Raw genomic sequence first — 22,938 nt, 5'->3', positions numbered from 1 at the left:
AAGTTGTTAAGAGTACTACATTATGGAATATGCATAAGGGAATTTGGTTTTAATAGGATGAGCTCTGATTTACACTAATGCTTTCACTTCAAATATAAGAATTCATAAATAATTTGTGATGCATTTTTATTTTTGAAATTTTCTAATATTTAGAATCTGAATATTAACCAGTGAGATTTTTTACAAAGACCTATAAAACCAGAAATCTCAGAAAGTGATATAAAAATCACAAAGCCATTTTAAAGGGTAGAAATGCATTCATGTTATACATGCCTATTGGAAATGCCTTCAAAGTAGCGATCAGAAATCCTTGAGAAGAAACCAAGATAAAGGCAAAGCAGGACCTCAGTGTTCCACTACATGTTTGAATGTTAAGGTTGTATAAAATCTAAATCTTTGAAATGTAATACAACAATCAGTGCTTAGCAAAAACAAAATCAAAAGAATAATGCCTGACAAGGTTATTCTCAATAAATACTTAATGAATAATTTTTTAAAAACCCACACAAAACACACACACACACACAATCTGGAATATCCAATGTATATATAAATGTTTTTATGATAAATTTTCAGCTCCATGCCACTAGAAATAAACAACCTCCATCTCTTGAAGTGCCATCTCTTTTTAAGAAGCAACAGGTGGGCTGGAAAGTCTCCTTTTTCTAGTTTTTTTTTTTTTTTTAACCAAACTAGGTTTCCGGAAAAGTGTGGGTGTACTGGGTGGCTTAATGGGATCAGATCCTGAGACAGGATGGTTTGTGTATTTGGGCTAGGGTTTTTCCTAACTGCTGGAATCCTGGCCGGTTTTTCCTAGGAGTCTGAGATTTCCCTTCAAGTTTTGAGTAATCGGATGTGGTCCTTTAAACAATTTCAAAAGGTGAATAACCCCAGGACCTGGGGAAGCCTCTGACTCTAAGGAGTGCTAATGGGAGCAGATTTACTCAGGGGAGGACTTTTTTTTTTTTAACTAAACTTGGCTAGGGTGGTTTTGAGAGTTAGGGTTTTACTTTCCCTGAGCTCTGGGGCTTATATGCTGTATGGAGTTTTCACTTAATTTGTAACATTTTGCTAGCTCTTGGGTGATGGCTGCTATGAAAGCCAGGCCATTGTTGCTGCTTATGGATAAGGGTATTCTGGGCCATGAAACTATTTTTCAGAGCAAAGCTTTAGTTACTTTCTTGCTTTTTTAGTGTGGTGGGAAAGGCCTTGACCCAGCCCGAGAAGGTGCACATTATTACTAATGAGTACCTATACCCTCGACTTGGTTTTGTTTCTGTGAAGTCCATTGCTAAGTTTTTAAAAGGGGCAGTTCCTGTGTGCTGGATGCCCACAGGGCCTGGGGACCTCGGGAGGGGTTGTTCTTAGGCAGGTTTGGCATTGGCCACTAACGGTGGTGCAGGGCGAGGCCATCCGGCACTGTAGTAATATTTTCTGAGCAGGGCTCTTAAAGCAGCTTTTCCCAGGTGGGTGAGCTGGCGGTATTGTTGAACAAGGGTGTGGGCGGTCCCCTTTAGGATGGAGGCTCGGCCACCTGGGAGTAGCCAGTTTCCCTCTGGTGCTTTTTTGAGATGACGCACTTTAGATGCCAAACTTGTTGCTGGCAAATCCGAGCCTATTTCCATCTCTGAGAAAACTGCTGCTGTCTGTGAATAGGGCTTGATCTGGGCAAGAAAGTGACCTGTCCTGGAGGTCGGGGCAGCTGGCATACACTTTTTTTGTTACTTCTGCACAGTCCTGCTCAGGAGTTTTTCTTTTGGTCTGCAGGAAAGTGGCAGGATTCAGGAAAAGGGGTGGGGAAGTGTTTGAAGCCCTGTGGGAGTTGAGTCCAAGTTAACTGAACTTTTTTGTTGAGTTTTGGGATTCTCCCATTCAAGAGCAAATAGGGATTGGTTCTGGGGAGCCACCCACAGGCAGAAAAAAAGGATTTTTTTAAGTTCAGACAAGGAAATCAGGTGGCCCCAGGCCTTAAATATCCCATTAAGAGGTACTGGCAGCAGCGGAGTGTTTCAGGGTGAAGTATTCCTCCCTTTTCAGGGTGGCCTTTTGCGATTGGTTGGGTCTGGATTTTTTAAGGCTGCAGTTAACAGGGAGACCTACTGTTTTATTCACTTTTTTGCTTCCCTTTCAGCAATTTTGTCCTGACTGATGAATACCATTTGAGACTTTGAGGAGCTGGGAGATGTTTATTTCTGTGAACCCATTTAGCTTTCAAAGTTTGCATTTGATGTCTGACACCTTCTGGGTGACGAGACCTGCACTGACCATTCTCTGGCTTTCCAGGGCTTCTGGGTTGAAGGGAGTGTAGATCCGGAAGGCTTTGCAGAGTTGCTCATAAAAATCCCCCAGAGGTTCTTCAGCCTGTTGAGTGATGGAGGCCTTGTAGGCTGTGTTTGTGGGCTGCCTCGCTCTTTCTTGTACCCCTCTGAGGAGGGCTTTTTGATACCACTGAAGGGCAGCCTGTCCCTGATTTGTGTTAAAGTTTCAGGCTGGCTGAGCTTTTGGTGCTGCTTCTAGGGCCCATTCCTCTGGTTTCAAGACAGTTGTGGGGGCCTGTTCTCACAACCAGTTTCTGGCTTCCATGAGGATCTGGCGTCTCTGCTCCATATTGAACAGGTTAGGAGGAGCTGGAGGCAATCACCCCAAGTGGGGCGGTGGTGTGGAAAACGGACTCCAGGAGGTGGATAAGAGCCTGAGGCTTTTCTGACTGTGAAGGGGTGGGTGCTTCCAGTTTAAGAGATCTGCAGGTGTGAAGGGCTGATGGAACAGGATTGGCCTCCTGGGTTGCTCAGTCCCATCTGCACTGATCTGGGTGGACCCTGTGTTTCATGGAGGGGCTTCTGAAGCGCAGGCTGCACTGACTGAAGTCTCCTCACCAAAGGGACCTCAGGACCCCCCTCGGGGCTGACGGGCCTGGGGGCCTGAAGGTGGAGTCCTCTCTGGGAGATCTGCCTGTGGAGGCTCCAGGGCAGGGAAATGTTCTGGAACGGCTGTACTATACAGCAGGAAGAGTGGGTTTCCTTCTGGAGATTTTTGTAGAATAACAGGTTTTCAAAGTCTGCTTGTTTGTGTTACTAGGACCCTGCTCTGACCCTTCCTTCCAGCACAGAATCGAACCTCAGAGGGCAGGGTTTGGGCAATTTCTAACCAGGAATTGAAGTAGGGGAACTGAGCGGGGTGGCCGGGGCTTCAGTGACTGTCTGCCAAACTGCATGAACCTTGGCCACCTCTAGGGTTCCCTGAGGGCTAATTAACACTAAACTTAGGCCACTCAACTTTGCGCAGAGTCCGGAGAGTTCTGGGGGACATACCATAATTCCTGGGAAAGCCTTTTTTGAACATTTTTAACATCCCATCTAAGATGGTGAGTTTGGATTGTGATGATCCCATCCCTGAGCTGGTGTTGCAGATCAAACAAAGAAGGGGGCCCCTCAAAGGCCACTCAGATGCCCGCTTGTCCGTGCTTCTCAGGAGAACTTTGCGTCGTCTTAGCTAAGGCATCATGTAGAGTCTGCATTATCCACTATGCCGGATGACGTAGCCGCTGAGTGCAGGTTGGGACCTACTCGGGCCCCATAGTACAGGCCATGGGGCCACAGACTGGATCAGCAGAGGCCTCCGCAGTCCCCAGTCATTCACTCAATCACTCAGAGTTTCCACAGTCCCACCCAAAGGACTGCCCTATCCTGGAATCTTGAATCTCGAGATTTTGGGAGGTGATCAGTCTCCACTTCTGTCTGGAGACGGGCCTGACTAGGACTAAGAGCCCTGGGGCCTTACCTTTCCAGCATCTTCTTATGCTGTTCAATCCACCCCTCCACTGAGTCAGGCTGGGTCAGAGGACAAGATCCACAGGGATCCTTTCTCTGAAGGAGGCCCCATCAAGGGGACAGGTGGCGCTGCCTCCTTCATGTGGAGATCTCCACCAGCCATGCCTGCCAGTCCCAAACCAGAGGCTCAAAGGGCCAGCGTGGTTGCATTTCCCAGTCAGGGAACCAAATGTTGCAGCAAAGCCGGGAGTTCTGAGTGGCAGAAAAACCCAAGTGGTCCTCAGAAGAGCAGAGGAACAGACTTATAACACACAGGCCCAGAGGAGAGTCACTATCCAAATTCTGAGCCCTGTCTTTCAGCTTTCATAGGTTTATATAAGATTTTATGTGGGACTAGTATGGCTCTCGCTCACTGACTAATGTGTCGCTAGGTGGAATTTTGCAAGTGGGTTTACAGAAGCAGAAGGTAGGTGCAAGGTCATGCTTTTGTGGGCTGATTTACAGAAGCGGGGGCAGGAGTGGTTTCTTAGATCACAGAAGTGGGGGGGCAGGTCAGAGTGGTTCATTTGATAATCTCCTGCAAGGCCATGTTCTCATGGGCTGATTTACAGAAGCAGGGTGCAGGAGTGGCTTGTTAGATAATTTTCTGCAAGGTTATGCTTTTTATTTCCTAACAGCCAGGATACAAAGGAAAGAATTATGTGTAAATCAGAAGGTAATGAGATGTAACCCTCTCTTTCTACCAAATTTCACTTTTGGTGGTCAAGAATATCCTGCTGAAGCAATGAAGTAGGAAAACCAGCTTTTACCAGTTGGCTGGGCCTGCACAGAAGCCCCTGGCTGTCCTCACTTCAACTTGCTAATTCACACAGCAAATTTCCCACCCAGGGGTGGGGTTATCTGCCCCTTTCTTGATCACCCAATGTATGTGGAAGCATGATTTCCTGAACATACCAATCCTGCAATTATATAACCAGCTATGTGTGTTCATCCATAAGCAGAAAAACTAATGCATAATCAAAGCAAATGTTAAGTAGTAACTTAGGCATTTAAGCAAGAGAGAAACTGCAGCATGGGGAGTTGGGTCTGAGTCACTTTGGACTGGCCTTGGCTCCTTACCTCTGCAGACATAATAAAAGTATGCCTACCTCTCGTGTGAAAGTTTTCTTCATGCCATCTCTGCTTATCCCCAGAGGCCCTGCTCTGAGGCCTAACAACTATATCTTTCACTATATAGGAAAAGAGAATAACTGAGAAGTATTTAAAATGACTAATTCATTTACAGAAGCTGAAACATTAGAAGTACAGACTAGATCTCCTATTCGTTCAATCCCCAAATGTAATGGGTTCACACACACCAATTCAAGTAAACCTCATACACCGAATATCTCAATCTATGTAAAAGATACGCCAGGAACTTAGTATTTCAATTTAAAAATCCACAAAAAACCATTCATAAAGACTATTTTGTTTATTTAAAAAACTGACTGAAAAGGAAGGAAATATAGTTTCTGAACTGATAAGGCCATAATTATACAATTAATTATCAATGATTAGTAGTAATTTATAAAGATTAGTTTCAACAAATAAATAGGCTACTAGTTAAAACTTCTTTACTTTCTGACTTGGGGTGTTTGTGGGAAGGGCCAATTATCTATCTTCTTCATGCTTAGCAGTATTGTATACTACTATAGTTATTTACATTAAACTTCACAGATAGAACCCAAACAGATTAAAAAACAAAGAAAACATTGGTATAGTCTCTTGTAATAATATTAGCCACCATTTACAGAATGGTCCCTATATGTTAGACATATGTAATCTCAGTTTATTCTATAGACAAGGAAAATGGAATTTAGAGAAATGTAGTGATTTCCGAAGGATGCACAGGTATTATATGAGGAAACTGGGATTCAAAACCAGGCTTTGTCATTTCAAAGACTCCCGCTTTTAACCACTAATAATGCTTAAAATGTTGCTTACCAAAAAAAACAAGGGTCAGTCACCAACTGCTTCCACCTCATTACAACAGATTATTCAAAATTGGACCTGTTCAACATTTATTTAGCACTTAGTATACATCTCACACACTGCAAGGTTCTGGAGATCTGGCCTCTGTCAGTGGGAGGCTCACAGTCTATCTGGAAAGACAGGCAATAGAAATGCTTTGCTTTGTTTATTGAAGGAAGTAGAAAAAGAAGGCATACAAAATAACTTCAATGCATTTTAACACATAATTTTCAAATCTATTATAATTGGGAGGCTTTTATTAATTGTCAGATGTAATGACTGAAATGAGTTTATGAAGCCTTTTGCTCTATACATGAGGACTGGCCTCTGTGCAGGACCAGGAGCCCAGGACGGTGTCCTCGGCAGCCAGGAAAAGGCTGCGGCGCTGCCAGGGGCTGGGGTGGCCCAGGACGGCGACCACCCCAGGGAGCAGAGGCCTTGGGGACCAGCCCAGGTGCTCCCAGGCACCTGCTGGCAGCCAGGGCTCCTCCCACTGCAGAGCAGAGGCTCCTCCCTCAGGCACCCTGCACTCCAGGGCACCTGCTCTCCCAGCACCCTTACCTTCCTGCAGGCTCACCCTTCCCCACCCCCCGCAGCCCTCCCCTCCAGGTGCCCCTGCGTCTCTGACCCACCTCCTACCCTTGGAGACATGGACCTCCCAGGAAGGGCCCCCCTCCCCCCTGCTCTGTCATCCTTGCCTGCCTGTGCTGGACCCCATGGTTCCTGTCCCCCCTTCACTGTCATTTATCACCCTCATGATGTCCTACATACCTTATCTCCTTTCATCATGGAGGAAGGTTTAAGCCTTTGCAGAACACGGTTGTTACCGAAGATAATTTCTAAAGAACAGATAGAGAAGAGTTACACTCACAAGACAATCATTCCTTTCATTACCAAACTACCAATTTAATGCAAACGTAAAGCGGATTCCATGAGCGTCTATCCAGAGTACCATTTTATTCTTAGACTTGTACATAGAACAGTCTCAAGTAATGCCCTTGTTGGAGCCAAGAGACAAAAGGACTCTGCTTTCCACCATTCTTTCTAGTGTTTGATCAACCATAAATCAAAGCAAAAATGCTGCTCCATAAAAATTACAACACCGACTTTTTTTTGAAATCTTAGTTCCCAGGAAGTGCCAAAAAGTTTTATGTATTTCACCACATGTATTTGTTAGTTCAATACAAATATATGATCTCCCAGACTATGCTCAAATGCCCATCTTTCAAAAAGGACCTGGTTTTCTGGATTATTTAGATAATTCACTGGCTTTTTCAGGTAAGGAGGTGGAAAAGAGATGACTCCCTTCTGAGCTCCAGGAAAGTCGCCTTCCTGTGGTTTATAAAGGATGGCTATCACAGCTGGCAAAATGTATTCAGTCTGCAAGTACACACTTGTGCACACACACGTACATACACACACACACAGAAACACAGAGTTAACACTCTCATCAACACTTGACAAAGCAGAAAGCCTAAATACATTCAACATTGAATTCTTAAGGAAAAATGACTTGAATCTAATTTTTAAAACTTAAGCCTTCAATATTGAATCTACTCCATAAGATCATGTTTCCATTTAAAAAGGAGAAAAGGTAACTCAAACAGAAGTGAAACAGAATAATGTGGTGTTTTAGTTTGACATAGAGCTCCCAATGCAAAGTACCAGAAAGGGGTTGGCTTTTACAACCCATTTATTAGGGCAAAATCCTACAGTTCTGTGGTTGTGAAATAGCCAAATCAAGGCACCATCAGAGATGCTTTCTCACCAAATTCAGCTCCTGGTGGCCCTGGCGCCCTGCCACGTGGAGGGACAAGACAGCAGCAGATCTCTGCCTGGTCCCTGCCTTTGCTCAAGGCTCACCGTTTCCCAGAGCTTGGCTGTGGGTACCAGGCATGTGGCTCATCTCTTCAGCCTTGAGCTGCTCCATGAGCCCAGCCTCTTGGGGGCTTCAGGCTTCAGCTTCAGCTGCTAGTGATCCTCGAGGCCTCTCTCCCATGGCAGTGGCAAAATGGTGACTTCCTTTCTCTAAGTCTCCTCCCTGTGTCTCCATTTATGTAAGGCCCAGGAAGAGGGGGAAACCAAACCTGGGTCATGCCTCATTGATGGAATCCCATCAAAATGAACTGATCAAGTGAGCTATTCAGGGTGAGAACCAAGTCAAAGGCAATGAAAAGGTCTCACCACCTTTTGAATTAAAAAACATAAATTTTGGGGGGGAGTCCAAATTCAAACTGTCACATCTGGATATTACTCTCTCACTAAATAGGTTTATAAAAAACTAAAGAGAGCATATGTAGGGAAAATAAGCCAATAGAAAGAAAACTCCTACATTCACGGGCTTGCTCAGCACACTATGATTTCTAATGAACAGCTCTTGGAAACAATGCAGTGTCCAGGACTAGAAGTCTCTCTGTTTGACAGGTGGACTTCCACACAGCCCCATGTTTTAAGTGGCATCTTACTGCACACAGGGCGATGGTCCTTAGTCCAGGGCGTCCCTGAATCCACACCTCTGGAAAGTAAGCCCCAGTCTTCTGCAGTGGGCAGGAGCTACGGGCTGCGGACCATTCTGTCCAGACTCCCCCTCTCCTGACCTGCCTTTCTCCCCGCCTGTTCCACCACAGGGTCCCTGATGTCTGCGGTGCCAAGCGCTGCAGGGATCAGAGCATAAGTGAGCGGGCCTGTCCTTCTGCCGCTGCTGCCTCAGGTTAGGGTTCCCTACTTTTGCCAACAAGTTCCTAGTCCTAAGTCCACACTTCACTTTCACTATTTTATTATTCTGTTTTCCTTGTCTCTCTGTTCATCCTTGTGGCTCAGTCCTTGAAATTAATCACTTTAATATCATTTAACTTATGTGAGAAAACAGAAGTAAATGTCAATGCTCATCTTTCAGTGATTATTGGGATGTGTTTCATAAAATTCTTACATTAATGTTCATATCCTGCTGAAGCTAATGTTCTAGAACCCTTAGAGGATAATATTGTGTATGTGTTGTGTATTGAGGAAAGAGCACTGGACTCAGATTCCTAGTGGAGCCTAAATTTTATGCTTGTAAAATATTTTGTAATCCCATATGAAGGCAGCTGGTCGACTGCAGCTCGTGGAACGGTTCCGCCGGGGGAGAGGGCGTTCCTCACGCTGTCAGCATGGATACGGGTTGTCGTGGCGACCTCTCTTGCCTTGCTCCGGGAACCGCCATTGGGAGAAGCCTCAGTGTCCCCTCACCAGGGAGAGGACCCCCGGGGCAGCCTCCTGGGGACTGGGGGCCCAGCAGCCTGCAGCCCCTGCTCTCTCCAGGCCTGGGGCAGCCCCTCTTTCCACCTGGAGGGCTGGGGGAGGTGGGAGCACAGGCTCTTTGGAGGACAGGACCCGACAGCAGCTTGGGAAGAACAGGCCCGACTCTGGGGAACGGGACAGCATTTGGTGCAGGGGGGTCACCGGCACCCCCCACCCTCACCTCTGCATCCTAGAGCAGCTGCCAGCCCCTCCTGCTCAGATCTGCACCAGGCCAGGTGCACAGATGCCCAGGCATGGGTCCCAGGGTCCTGAGGTGAGGGACAGGCCACGGGATGGTTGGCTTGAGGGGAAGGAGGGAGGGGAGGGTAGAAGCCTACGTGGGCTTTGCAAGGGCTGCCAGGGAATCCCGTCCCCAGGGCAGGGCCCCAGGGATGCAGTGTCCACTTCCTGCTTGGAGCTGGAGAAGAAGGGACCTTGGAATTTTATTTTCTATTGTTATGCATATTACTGTCCTTTAGAGGGAGCCCCTGTGCCGCCAGTTTTGTGAGAGAGCCCTGGTGCATCTTCCCCTCCTCCACTTCCTTGGACCACTGTGGAGGACAGGGTGGGAGGGGGAATTTCTGGGCAGGGAAAGAACTGAGAGACCCCCAAACCTCTGTAAGCATCAGGCCCTGGAGGGGAGGAATTTTGCCAATGACACCCAGGCTCCCTGTGTTCACCCTGCGGAAGTCACCCATTCTCCCAAAGAAGGACCTACCAGGGGAAGCCAAATGAGTTCCCCAAACAGTCACATAAGATGCCTCTCAGGTGGCCGCCCCCAGCTTCACCGCCCACCGCCTGCATCGGGAGCCCCCCTGAGCCTTCTCACTGCTCCCTGTGATGCTTCCCACGCTCCTGCCTACCTGGGGGTCTCTGCCCAAACCAGAGATGGTATCGACCCTCTTCTTGGGCAAGCTTTGAATAAACAGACTCTGCTCTCATTTGAATTCTCTTTATTTCTCCAGAATGAACTCCACTCTCCTACAAAGAGAAAAGATGGAGAAGGCAGGAGAGGGGTGCAGGGCCCCAGGGGACACAGGCCAGTCTCTACAGCAGCGTGGGTGGGGCGAGTGGCCCCCTGGCAGCGAGGTTCTGCAGGCTGCTCCTCTGGGCCCCCAGATGGCTCCCTTCACCTTCGGAAGCTGAAGCCCCTGGATCTTAGGAGCCGAGGCTTGGAAGGCCTTGTGGATGAGGATCTCCTCTGCAGGTGGACCCACCGAGACCCGCCCAGCACTGCAGACCTCCGTCCTCCATGCCCTAAGCCCTCCAGCACACGTGGCGCTCGTGCCCAGCAGCCGAAACTGTTGTTCAGGTCCAACTACAGCTGCTGTGTCCACACCTGCTCATCTCCCCCACTGTCCTTTCAGGCTCCGTGTGGCGCATGAGCTTCTTCCTCCACAGTAAGTCTAGGGGAGAGCAGCCTGGACTCTTCCCATGGTTTCCATTTTGGTCACTGCCTCTGCTTCTCCTCACCAGAGGTAGGAGCATCTCCATGTCCTTTTTACTCTCAGGTTCACAATGGACTTCTTATTTCACTGCCGTCTCCCAGACTCACTCGCCAGGACCAGGAATCAAAGACAGCTCAAGCACAGGTGGCCGCAGCCCCTCAGGCTCTCTGGACTGGGCACCACAAATGCTCAATGGAGAGGCCAAGAACCAGGAACCCTGTAGCACGGCCTGGTGGCCTCACCACCCCACAGCAGCAGCATGGATGGAGTCCAAAAACAAAACATCTTCCCAAGCTAAGTCCAAGAGAGCTCTGTCCACAGAGGGCAGCTCCCACAGCAAGGCACCTAGGGAAATTTTCCCTGCATTGGGTCCCCAGCTTCTTGTTCTAGCAACAGCCAGGCCAGAACACACGCAAAGGGAACCTGTTCAATGTTAAATGAAGATATAAGCAGGTCGGGTTTGCCAGGAGGTCATTGAACCTCAGCAAATACCGAGGGGAGAAACCAAGGTCCACTCAGTAGACTTACCATGGAGGACGGAGACCAGGAGCCCCATGGAGCCCACAGAGGAGATACGGGAGACAATCACCAGCAGCCACGAGTGGGACCTCAACAGCCAAAACATGCTGCTGTGGTGTGTGTCACACGGGGCTGGGGGTGTACACAGGGCAGGATGGGGTGTGCAGAGGCCACGGCGGGCTCGCAATGGGGGTCCAGTGAGGAGGACCCCAGCACCTCCACGGCGTGCAGAACATTGCTGGTAACTAAGGAGCTTTATCCAGCTCCCAGGACATGTGTGGTCAAGGGGCAGCCCCTGGGCCTCACCATCAGCCTGGGAGAAGGACAGGAGAGGGGAGGGAGCAGGCCCAAGGCAGCTCTGGGGTTCTGCCTGGGGGTGTGGGCAGTGGTCGCCTGGGCAGCGAGGACCTGCCCCCCTTGCCTGCTCCCCAGAGGGTGCCTGGGAGCGCTTTACACCTGAAGCAGCTTTGTGAGTCTGGCCTCAATGTCTCTAAAGGCCCTGGAACTCCCAGACACCCTTTTGACCTGCACCCCATGGAGCCCCCGCCGTGGCAGCCTGCACACTTCCACCCTCCACTGGAGGAAGTCCTCCTGGCCCGGCGTGCCGCACACGCACAGCAGCCCGTGGGGCCCCGTCAGGTCCCACTCGCAGCCAAGTGCATCGAGCACCCGGCAGATCTCCCCCATTATCTCGTGCGGCTCCAGGGAGCTCATGACCTTCATCCTCCACTTGGGGTCCCGTGACCGCGGCAGGGCCCCCTGAGGGCCCACTTGGTTGTCCCTCCCCTGGTGCAGCTCCTTGCAGGCGCACCCTAGGCACAGGAAAGTCCAGAATCGCCTCCACATGCTCGGCTGGCCCTGCCTGTTGGCGGGAGGGGAGGCAGGCCTCCCCCTGCAGGGCAAGTTCTTCTGCTCACCCCTGACTTGGGGTGTTCCCCTGGGGATGGCTTCACCTGTGCCAACAGTGGACAGGGGAGTGCTTCCTTCAGAGCCTCCTTCCCTACCGCTTCCCACGTGGGAGGAGGCGGTGACCGCAGGGCCAAGCAGGGGACCCTCCTGACGACGCTCCTTGGGGCAGGGCCTGGCGGCTGGGCTGGGCCTCACCCAGGCCATCCGGGGCTGCTGGTGCACCTGAGGCAGGGCCAGGGGCCCTGTGGGGGAAGCCGACGTCTTGGAGGCTCCTGGCTCTGGCATGCGCTGGCTCTCCCGGCCCTTGTCCATGACGGCCTGACTGAGGATGGTCCTCTGCAGGGGAGGAGAGCTGCAGGGTGGACCAGGGCAGGGGGCAGGCTGTGGTGGGAGGGCACAGAGGTGGGCTTCTCCCACCCCTGGCCTGGCAGGGGGCTGGGTCTGCGGGGCGCTGGTGGAGGTCTCCTGCTCCCATCTGCTGTGGCCCAGCAAAAGATATATGGCCATGACTTCATCATGTCTGTCATCTTGCAAGGACGCCTGTATCTCCTCCTCTTTGTAGCCCATGGCTACCATCGCTGCTATCCGGTGGGGGTCCTGGCGAGCTGGGAGGGGCTCCACATACGGCCTCAGTTGTGCGTGCTCATAGCCCGTATTGACCCACGGGTCAGTCATTATGTCTGGGAGGCTTGACCTCCTACAGGGATCCACTGTCAGGCACTTTTGGAGGAGATTCCTGCAGTTCACAGACAGGTGGTGTGGGATGCGGAACTCCCCGCTGAGCACCCGCTTCTGCAGGAGCTTGGAGCTCTGTGCAAAGAAAGGGAACTTCCCGCTGACCATGTTGTAGAGAATCACCCCCAGGCTCCAGACGTCCACGGCCGGCCCACTGTACGTGTGCCCCTTAAATATTTCGGGGGCAGTATAACAGGGAGTGCCGCACAGGGTTTCCAGCTGCTGGCTGATGTCAAAGGTGTTACTTAAGCCGAAATCCGTAATTTTCACATTCCCAGCAGCATCCAAGAGGAGGTTCTCCGCTTTCAAGTCTCTGTGCGAGACACACTTCTGGTGACAGTACTGCACAGCAGATAGGACTTGGCGAAATTTTGCTCGGGCCTCCTCTTCTGAGAGAGGGCCATGGGCCATCAGGTAGTGCAGGAGATCACCTCCACGGGCGTACTCCATTACGAGGTAGAGCTTCTCGGGGCTGTCGATGACTTCAAAGAGCCGGATGATGTTGGGATGGCGCAGGCTCTTCAGTATGCTCACCTCTCTGGATCGCATGCGGAGGCTGCTGGGGCTGTCCTTCTTGCGTATGATTTTCACGGCTACCTCATGGCGGGTGAGGACATGCCGTGCTAGAAAAGTCATGGAAAAGGCACCTTTGCCTAGTAATCTCGAGAACTGATAATTCTTCAGGTGGGTCTCCTCCTTAGCCCTCAAGGCTGGGAGAGGCCGCAGCATACTGGAGTTTATGCTGGGCTGGAGACCCGGTGACTCTATGCAGACTTTCCAATGGGAAAGCCTGGATAACTGATCTAATAAAAAAATATATAAATAAAATGCTAAAAAAATAAAATAAAATAAAAAATATGATAATAAAAAATAAACAGGAGTAAAATAAAAGGAAAAGATTAAAAAACAACAAACAGGCAAAAGAAAAAAGTAAATAATAAAGAAAACAAAATCGGGAGAAAAGAACTAAGACAAAAAGAAAAAATAAGAAACAAAATAAACGAATCCACAAATGAGAAATAAACCAACGAAGGGCAGTCCTAGTCCACAGGTCACCAAAACAGCTTCCTGGGTAAGCGGACACTGAGCCTCAGCTGCAGGGCCTTATATAGGGGCAGCAGGCCCCGCACAATGGCTCCTTGTGAGGTCATCCAAGCAATGGGCCAGTCCAGGCTGTGGTCATCCTCAGGGCTTTCTCCTCACTTTCTGGTCTCAGAAACCCTCTACACTTGCCACAAAATTATGGAGGATCCCACAGAACTTTGGGTTTCTGTGGGTTCTAGCTCTTCCTAGTTCCTTATCAGAAATTATAACCTAGAATGCCACAGTGCCTTCTACATATCTAGTTTGAAAACCTTAATGATATCTGGCTTTGAAAGAGTTCAGAATATCTACATTGGAAATATCCAATTCTTTTTCTATAACTCTACACGAGCTGACTCAAAGGGATCCACAACTCAAGTGATAGCGTGGTTCTCTCTGAAAATGTTCTGTTGCTTAAAGCATAAGAAGGTACATTATTGGCATCTATAATGCTGAGGGAAAGATTGCTTTCATCCTACTTTCATTTCTTGCTTTCAGTTTTGCCCAGGTTTTCTATTGTAGCTGTCTCCCTTCCACAAGCCAGAAAGCTCACTGGAAGACCTCCTTTTTCCTGTCTTTACAAGTAGAGAGTGAAGCTGTGCATGAAGAAAGCAAGTCTTCTACCCTTTCTTCTCCAAGTCATCACTCTGGGCTCGGTCTCCCTCTTACTCAGCATGGTGGTGGTGTATGGGAGGTGCACATGGCACTGACCCCTCATGGCAGAGAATGGTAATTCCTACATGACTCTTAAAAGCTTCTCTGAAATATAATATCGCTTTGCCACTTGGCTTTGCAAGTCTTGAATCTTTTTGATACCTCAATTCTTTCATTATTGCCTACTTCCATACTGATTTATGAAGTGAACCAGTTTTAGTCCCTTCTCAATTCTTTCTCTGTATATTTTTCAGGTGATTGTTTTGTGGATACAGGGGGCTTAAATTCAACATCCTCACTCGACAACAATACTTCGATGTGATAACAACTTAACTGCAACTGTTTATCAGTCAGGGTTTTCTATTCATGTGTCCAAATTCCATAGGGCAGACACTGTGTTTGTCTGTGAAGTACAACGGTGTAGTGGAGCTGAAGAGATACATTATGCAAGTCTGCCGTTATTCTTTGCCACCCCATTAGCATGTCGCATTCACAACATCCCATGAGCACAAAATTACAATGACTCTATGATGGGTGGAAGTTCAGCAAGTCTGCTCTAAAAGGCCACACTTTTCTTTCAAACTAGAGCTACTTCCAAAGCAGAAGGTAGAAAATGGGCTTCGAAGAAATACAAAACCACCAAGGATTCCTATCAGATCCCTTCTTCCTCCTGTAAGACAACCTCTTAGAGTGAAAATGATGACAAAATTAAAGGGAGGAAGAGGACTTGGCCCAATGTACAGGGCATCTGCCTACCACAAGGGAGGTCCACAGTTCAAACCCCAGGCCTCCTTGACCTGTGTGGAGCTGGCCCATGCACAGCGCTGATGTGCACAAGGAGTGCCCTGTCTCAGAGGGGTGTCCCCAGTGTAGGGGAGCCCCATGTACAAGGAGTGCACCCTATAAGGAGAGGCACCCAGCATGAAAGAAAGTACAGCCTGCCAGGAAGGGCACTGCACACACGGAGAACTGACACAGCAAGATGACGCAACAAAAAAAGAAACACAGATTACCGGTGCTGCTAATAAGGATAGAAGTGGTCACAGAAGAACACACAGTGAATGGACACAGAGAGCAGACAATGTGGGCAGTGTTGGGAGGAAGGGGAGAGGAAAAAATCTTAAAAAAAAAAAAAGGAAGGGAAAGATAGGGCAACAAATAGTTCCTATCCTTCTAGCCCTTCCTGATTAAGCAAAGGGGGAAGTGTTGGTTAAATGTGTACATATCAAAATGTAAAACAATTTGTGCTTCCAAAGACTTTGTCAAGAAGGAGAAAAGCCTGCCCACTCAATGGGAGAAAATATTTGGAAACCAAATATCCATTAAGGGTTTCATTTCAATGCTATATAAAAAGATACTACAACTCAAAAATAAAACAGCAAGGAATCCAATTTAAAAATGGACAAAACCCTAAAGGAATAGCAACAATCCCCTAAGTCCAATGGCAAAGACCAAAAAAGAAGGAAGTTCCAAAAATGAGCCCTTGATACTAATGACTATGCTTGTGAGCCTGTGCACCTGAAATAAGAACAAGGCTTAGAGCTGCAGGGTGCCTAGGAGTTACCTCCTGAGAGCCTCCATGTTGCTCAAATGAGGCCAGTCTCGAAGCCAAATTCAGCATGTAAATGTGTTGCCTTCCCCCCAGCATGGGACATGACTTCCAGGGACGAGTCTCCCTGGTGCCAAGGGATTACTACCAAGTACCAGCTGATGATGTAACTAGAAAATGACCTTGAATAAAAGTGTCAACTCGGACCAGCAGAATATCTCAGTCTACATATAATCCCAGGAGTTAAAAATGCTTTTTGACCTGAATCAAGGGGGAAATGGAAAGGACAAATGATTTTATATGGCTATGAGTCTCCAAAAAGAGCTGGGAGGTTATCAGAGGGTTCGCCCTTATGCACACCTCAGCAGAGTCCCAGAAACAGATAAAGTAGATACAACCCCAGGTATTGGTTCTCCTGAGGGCTACAGAGACCCACAGGTTCTATGGTCATGGCAGATGGAGTTCAGTGTCATGTCAGTTGGCCCTACTTTGGAGTTTGTGTTTCTGTGTGATGGAACTGGACTTAGATGTGTTCTTTGTCCACAAGCCTCTCCTTTTACTTTTACTGGAACTGTAGTTGGTGCTGGGGTTTAATGTATACCCAGGGGACCTGAACCTCTGGACTGACCATGTGATAGCCAGGCCCTGAGCCTCAAAACACTTGCAACTCCTACAATTTGGTTTATTGGACTTACCCCACTCATCTAACATGGAGGTGAAGGTCAACCACCACACCAGGGAGCCAAGACAGCCTGCAACTGAAAGCAGGAGAATTGCATCCAGGCTCCATTGGAATCTAAGCCCCCTCTTGATATAGATGTGGAGTGGACACAACCATTCTAAGGTCCACAGGTTGGAGGAATAGAGTATGAATTAGAGTGGACTTACTGATAGTCTATTCATGAACTACTGTGATTAGTAATTGAAGAAAATGTGGCATTGGTGTGGAGAAAGTGGCCATGCTGGCTGCTGGGGTAGGGAGTGGGAGGAAGAGATGAGATGTGGGGGCGTTTTTGGGACTTGGAGTTGTCCTGGGTGGTGCTGCAGGGACAGTTACTGGACATTGTATGTCCTCCCATGCCCCACTGGGTGGAATGTGGGAGAGTGTGGGCTATGATGTGGACCACTGATCATGAGGTACAGCAGTGCTCAGAGATGTAGTCACCAAGTGCAATGAATGTTTCATGCTGATGGAGGAGATTGTTGTTATAGGGTAAGGAGTGGGGTGAAGGGGGTGAGGGGTATATGGGGACCTCATATTTTTTGAAGGTAATATTAATAAAATAAAGACAAAAAAAAAAGAAAAAAAAAGTATGATACTACTAACACCTTTCTTTTTGACTTCTAGACTCCAAAACTGTGAGACAATAATTTCCTATTATTTAGGCCAACCAGGCAAACTAAAAAAGTATGACTTACTCTTTGTATATCCTTACTGTTGTTCTAATTATTCAATACATTGAATTCAGTAAAAAAATAAAATAAAAATAAAAAATAAAAATGGACAAAAGACTTAAATGGCCATTACTTGAAAGAGGAAATACAAATGTAAAAAAGCACATGAAAAAAATGTTCCATTTCACTAGCTATTAGGGAAATGCAAATCAAAACTACAATGAGATACAATCTCACACCTCATAGAATGGCCATTACTAAAGGAGAGAGAAAACCATAAGCGCTGGAGAGTATGTGGAGAAATAGGAACACGCCTTCACTGTTGGTGGGATTGTAAAATGGTGCAGCCTCTGTGGAAGACAGTTTGGCGTTCCTCAGGAGCTAAATATGCAACTGCCATATGATCCAGCAATTCCTCTACTAAGAATATACCCAGAAGAAAGGAAAACTGTGATGCAAACAGACAATTGCCCACCAATGTTCATAGCAGCATAATTCGCAATTGCCAAAAGATGGAACCAATCCAAGTGTCCATCAACCCAAGAATGGATCAATGAAATGTCATCTATTCTTATGATGGAATATTAAGAAGAAATGAACTTGGGAGACATGAAAATATGGATGAAACTTGAGGACATTATACTGAGTGAAATCAGCCAGACACAGAAGGATACATATTGTATGGTATTACTAACATGAACTAAATATGAAAAATAAACACACGGAGTTAAAAACTAGAGTATACATTAATAGGAGATAGGACAGGGGATAACAAGGGGTACGGATGCTTAATGGATGTAGACTCTTAATTAGCTTGCCTATAAAAGTGTGGAAATTGATAGTCGATGGTAACACATTGTAGAGAGTATAACTCACACAGCCAGTTTATAAATGGGATTGTGGTTAAAAGGGGGTAGTCTAGGGATATAAATGTCAATTGAAAGATGTGCAGAGAATAATCTAGGGTCTTAAATCATAGTGAACCCAGAGGTAGATGAGGATTGTGGTTAATTGTACAAATACAAGAATGTTCTCCTATGAACTAAAACAAAGGTACATCACAATTATAAAGTGGTAAGAATACAGTGACACACGGAAAAATACAATTAATGTAAATAACAGACTGTAGTTAGCAGCAATATTGTAATATTCTTGCATCATTGTGAAAGCATATATTATATCTGGTTCCATAACAGGAGTGGTATGGGAATTTTCTTTTTTTTTTTTAAGATTTATTTATTTATTTAATCCCCCCCCACCCTGGTTGTCTGTTCTCTGTGTCTATTTGCTGCATCTTGTTTCTTTGTCCGCTTCTGTTGTCGTCAGCGGCACAGGAAGTGTGGGCAGCGCCATTCCTGGGCAGGCTGCACTTTCTTTCATGCTGGGAGGCTCTCCTTACAGGGTGCACTCCTTGCGCATGGGGCTACCCCATGCGGGGGACACCCCTGCGTGGCACGGCACTCCTTGCGTGCATCAGCACTGCACATTGGCCAGCTCCACACGGGTCAAGGAGGCCCAGGGTTTGAACCGCGGACCTCCCATGTGGTAGACGGACACCCTAACCCCTGGGCCAGGTCTGTTTCCCTGGGAATTTTCTTTTGAACTAGGGAAAATGCTCAAAAATTTACTGAGGTGATGAATGCACAACTATGTAATGACAGTGAGAGCCACTGAATGTACGTTTTGGATATACTGTTCAAGGCATGGGACTATATTACACAGTGAACCATGTAGTGGAAGGTGGACTGTGGTTAGCACTACAAATATGTGAGGGTTCTCTCATGAACTATAACAAATGTACAATACTAATAGCTTGTGCTAATGTGATATATAGAAAAAATATACCAAATGTACACTATGGATCAGAGTAGTAAAAATCTGATGAGGTTCCTTCATAATCTATAACAAATACCCCACAACCATGTAAGTTGTTGATCGAGATGTGATGTATAGGAATTCTGCACATTCATGCATGATTGTTTTGCAACCTCACAACTTCTCTAATAAAAAAATATATATATGTTAATAAATAAAATAAAAAGAGTTGAGGGAAGCAGATGTGGCTGAAGCAACGGAGTTCTCACCTACCACATGTGAGGTCCTGGGATCGGTTCCTAAAGAAGGCAACCACGACAGTGAGCTGATGTGATGGGCTGGCTTGGTGAGCTGATGCAACAAGATGAGGCAACAAGAGACATAATGAGGGCAAACATAATGAGAGACACAACAAAGGTGGGAGTAGAGGTGACTCAAGTGATTAGGTACATCCCTCCCACATGGGAAGTCCTGGGTTCAGTTCCCATGACTCCTGAAAGGAAGATGAGAACAAAATAAACAGACATAGCAAGTGCAAACAAGGGGGTGGGGAGAAATAAATAAAAATAAATCTTTAAAAATAAAGAGTTGAGGTAGTTCTGTTTAGGTTTCCACTATTCTGGTAAGAACTAAATATATGCACAGTGAAATAGAGCTTTGAACCAAGAATTGTGTAATTTTCATGATTCCACATATAAGATAAATGCTCTTGTATTTGTCTTTATAATTGACACTGCACAATATAAAGAGCAACAGTACAACTCATGGTAATTAAATTTTAAATTTTTCCTTAGTTAGAATGGTATTAAGTAGTAAGTAAAACATACCATGAAAAGTAGAGATACTGTGCAAGAAGGAAAAAAGCCTTATATTTTAAAATCTTTAATGTCAATTTTTCCTCCTTTTAGAACAAGGGTCCTGCTATCACTTTTTACTGGGACCTGCTAATGAAGTAGGTGGTCTTTGGGTGAATTTATGCTTTGCAATATATATAGATATAGAAATAAATATAGATGTAAACTTAACCTCTTACATATATACATACAGATATATACATACACAGTATAAATATTCATATATTCCTTAGCTCTGTCTACTGAGAACTGTAAACAGTGACAACCCAATAGCACTGAGCTCCCTATCACCTAGATCTTGCTATCTCAATACCAATCTCCACTAAAAGCACACACCCCTTTTAGAAAAATAGCTGGTTCCAGGCTGGGGCAGGGAAAGTACTTCCTGAGCCTTGAGGACTTGGTTTTGCCATAAATTAATGAAGCAATTCTGTCAAGAGGACATAGAAGACAGTTTGAAGTGGAGTCCACTGATCGAACCTGAAACATTTTGAGAATCAAAATATACAGTGATAACCCCTTGCATATAGTAGGAATTCATGAATCCATACCAAAAGAAATAAATGAATGGGTAATTTGAAAGCTTGATGAAGAAGAGGATATTTGCATGGTCTCTGTAGTAGTCAAAGGGGTGCTGATGCAAAATACCAGAAATTGGTTCATTTTTATAACAGGTATTTATCTGGGGTAGGAGCTTACAGTTACCAGGCCATTAGGCATCAATCACTTCCCTCACCAAAGTCTATTTTCACATGTTGGAGCAAGATGGCTGCCAAACTCTGCGAGGGTTCAGGCTTCCGGGTTCCTCTGGGCTCAGCTCCTCTGTTAGCTCCACAAGGTCAGCTGTAGATGATGAGGCTCTCTAGGCTTTGCCTCTCTCCCTGGGGCTCCAGCTTCAGCATCAAACTCCAACATCAAAACTCCAACATTAAAAGTCCTCAATTCTGTCCTTTGCCATGCCTTTTACCTGTGAGTCCCCACCCACCAAAGGTTGGGGACTCAACACCCTACTGACACAAGAGGTTTACATGATTATGTGATCAAGGAAACCTATGAATCCAATATAATCTAATATGCCCAGGGGAAAAGATCAGGTCACAAACATAAGCCAATATTTCTTTTTGGAATTCATCAATAATATCAAACTGCTACAGTCTCAAAGTAACTCCCACAAAATTCTTGTTAATTACAAAAAGGAAAAGAAGAATGGGGGAGCCTGGCAGACACCAATGCAATCGAATGATGGAAGCAAACATCACCACTAATGTGGCAGGAGGCAATGATAAGAATACAGCACCACTTTGTGATTTTCCTGTCAGAGATGCATACCTGGATCTAATATAAGAAACAGAATCTCAACTTGGGGGGTATTCTACAAATAACTGGACTCTATTCTCCAAGGTACCAAGGTCATGGAATTCTAGAAATATTGTGGAACATGAGCAGTTTGAAAGGCACTAAGACATGACAACTAAATACAACAGTGCTCTACTGCATCCTTTTGCTAAAAAGGACCTTATTGGAACAACTGCTGAAACTTGAATGATATCACAATTGCAGATTATTAAGCTGACAATGTTCCTTTCCAGATGTTGACTATTGTGGCCATGTATAAAAATGTCCTGATTTGTAGAAAATAGACATTGACAACCTATTTCTCAAATGTGCCTGGATAAATGAAGTCCCTGTACTGAAACTGTATCTTTTATGTCAATCTCACTGTTTTGAAATAGGAAAAATAAAAAAGATTTACAAAATGAAAAAAACATTACTTTTATTAAATTAACTATTACTGTTCCCATTGAACAAAGCAAAAAAAGGTACAGATGGGGAAGTGGGGTAGTAGTGCTGCTTTAATCGTATTCAAAAACCTAAACCAGCTCTGCCTTTTACATAAATCTCAATTTCTAGTATTGAGTACATTGAAGGGAAAAAAAAGTACACCTACTGCGATCTACTGGTCACAGGGAAGATATTTTTGGGGAAATAGTAAACATTGTTACATTTCAAAATGTTCTCTGTGCAAACTTTTCTTAAATGGAGACCAGGGGTTTGAGCATATCATAAGATTTTCAACAAAGTGTCAATAATGGGGTGGTATATGGGAATCCTGTAATTTATGAATGATTGTTCTGTAAACCAAACATTTCTCTAATAAAAAAAATTGGGAGTAAGTTCACACATATGAAGATATATCCTATTTTAAGTTTCACACAGTGAAAGTCTATCAAGAAGCTTGGTTGGTCTTTTGTTTCTTTGGCTTTTGTTTATTTATTTTGGTTTTCTTCTTTTGGCCACATACCAAGTTATCACGAAAGTAATGGCTTTAAACAACACCCAATTTTCACCCAGTAGGTTCTGTGGGTCAGAAGTCTGGGCAAGCTCAGCTGGGTCCTGTGCTCAGGGTCTTACCAGGTAGAAACCCAGGGTCCGCAGGGCTGTTTTTCCTGGAGATGCTAGGGAAAGTCCACTTCTAAGGCCATTCAGGAGGTTGGCAAATTCTATTCCTCAAGCTTTCCACATCTCCCTCCCTCTGCAGGGCAGCAGTGGCAGCTGGGGTCCTTCTCGTGCTTCCAAGCTCCCTGGCTTCCTCTTCTCCCTGCTTCCCTGCATTAGGAGGCGCAGGTGATTACACTGGCCCTCGCCTCCTCCTTAGAATTTTAGGGCACACAAAGCCCCATCAGCCTGCAGCAGTTTAACTGACAACTGCCCCTTCCCAGCTGCCTGTCCTGCCTCCTGCCTTCCAGCCCACAGCGCCCTGTGTCTATGACCTCTGTCTGTGACTCCACCATGACCTGTACCCCCACTTTTGTTCTTGGCAATCCCCAACAATCTACTTGCTGCCAAATCCAGGGACAAGTCTGGCCCAGTTCTCCTAATCTGGAGGCACCTGCCACCCCCTGTCACCCCTCCCAGGG

At 46.3% G+C, this 22,938-nt stretch overlaps 1 long non-coding RNA gene across 1 annotated transcript; it reads right to left on the bottom strand.

Annotated features, from left to right (window-relative positions):
• Window positions 1-5,779: 5,779 nt before the first annotated feature.
• LOC139436502 (uncharacterized) lies at window positions 5,780-22,681 on the bottom strand. Its single transcript, XR_011645764.1, has 3 exons — window positions 22,433-22,681; window positions 6,552-6,619; window positions 5,780-5,911 (listed from the first exon to the last, which is right to left on the bottom strand). It is a non-coding gene; the product is annotated as an uncharacterized lncRNA (long non-coding RNA).
• Window positions 22,682-22,938: the final 257 nt, after the last annotated feature.

Source organism: Dasypus novemcinctus, chromosome 15 (genome assembly GCF_030445035.2).
Source record: "Dasypus novemcinctus isolate mDasNov1 chromosome 15, mDasNov1.1.hap2, whole genome shotgun sequence".
Taxonomy (NCBI): Eukaryota; Metazoa; Chordata; class Mammalia; order Cingulata; family Dasypodidae; genus Dasypus; species Dasypus novemcinctus.
Note: the sequence above shows the minus strand (reverse complement) of the source record. Positions and strands in the feature narration are given on the sequence as shown.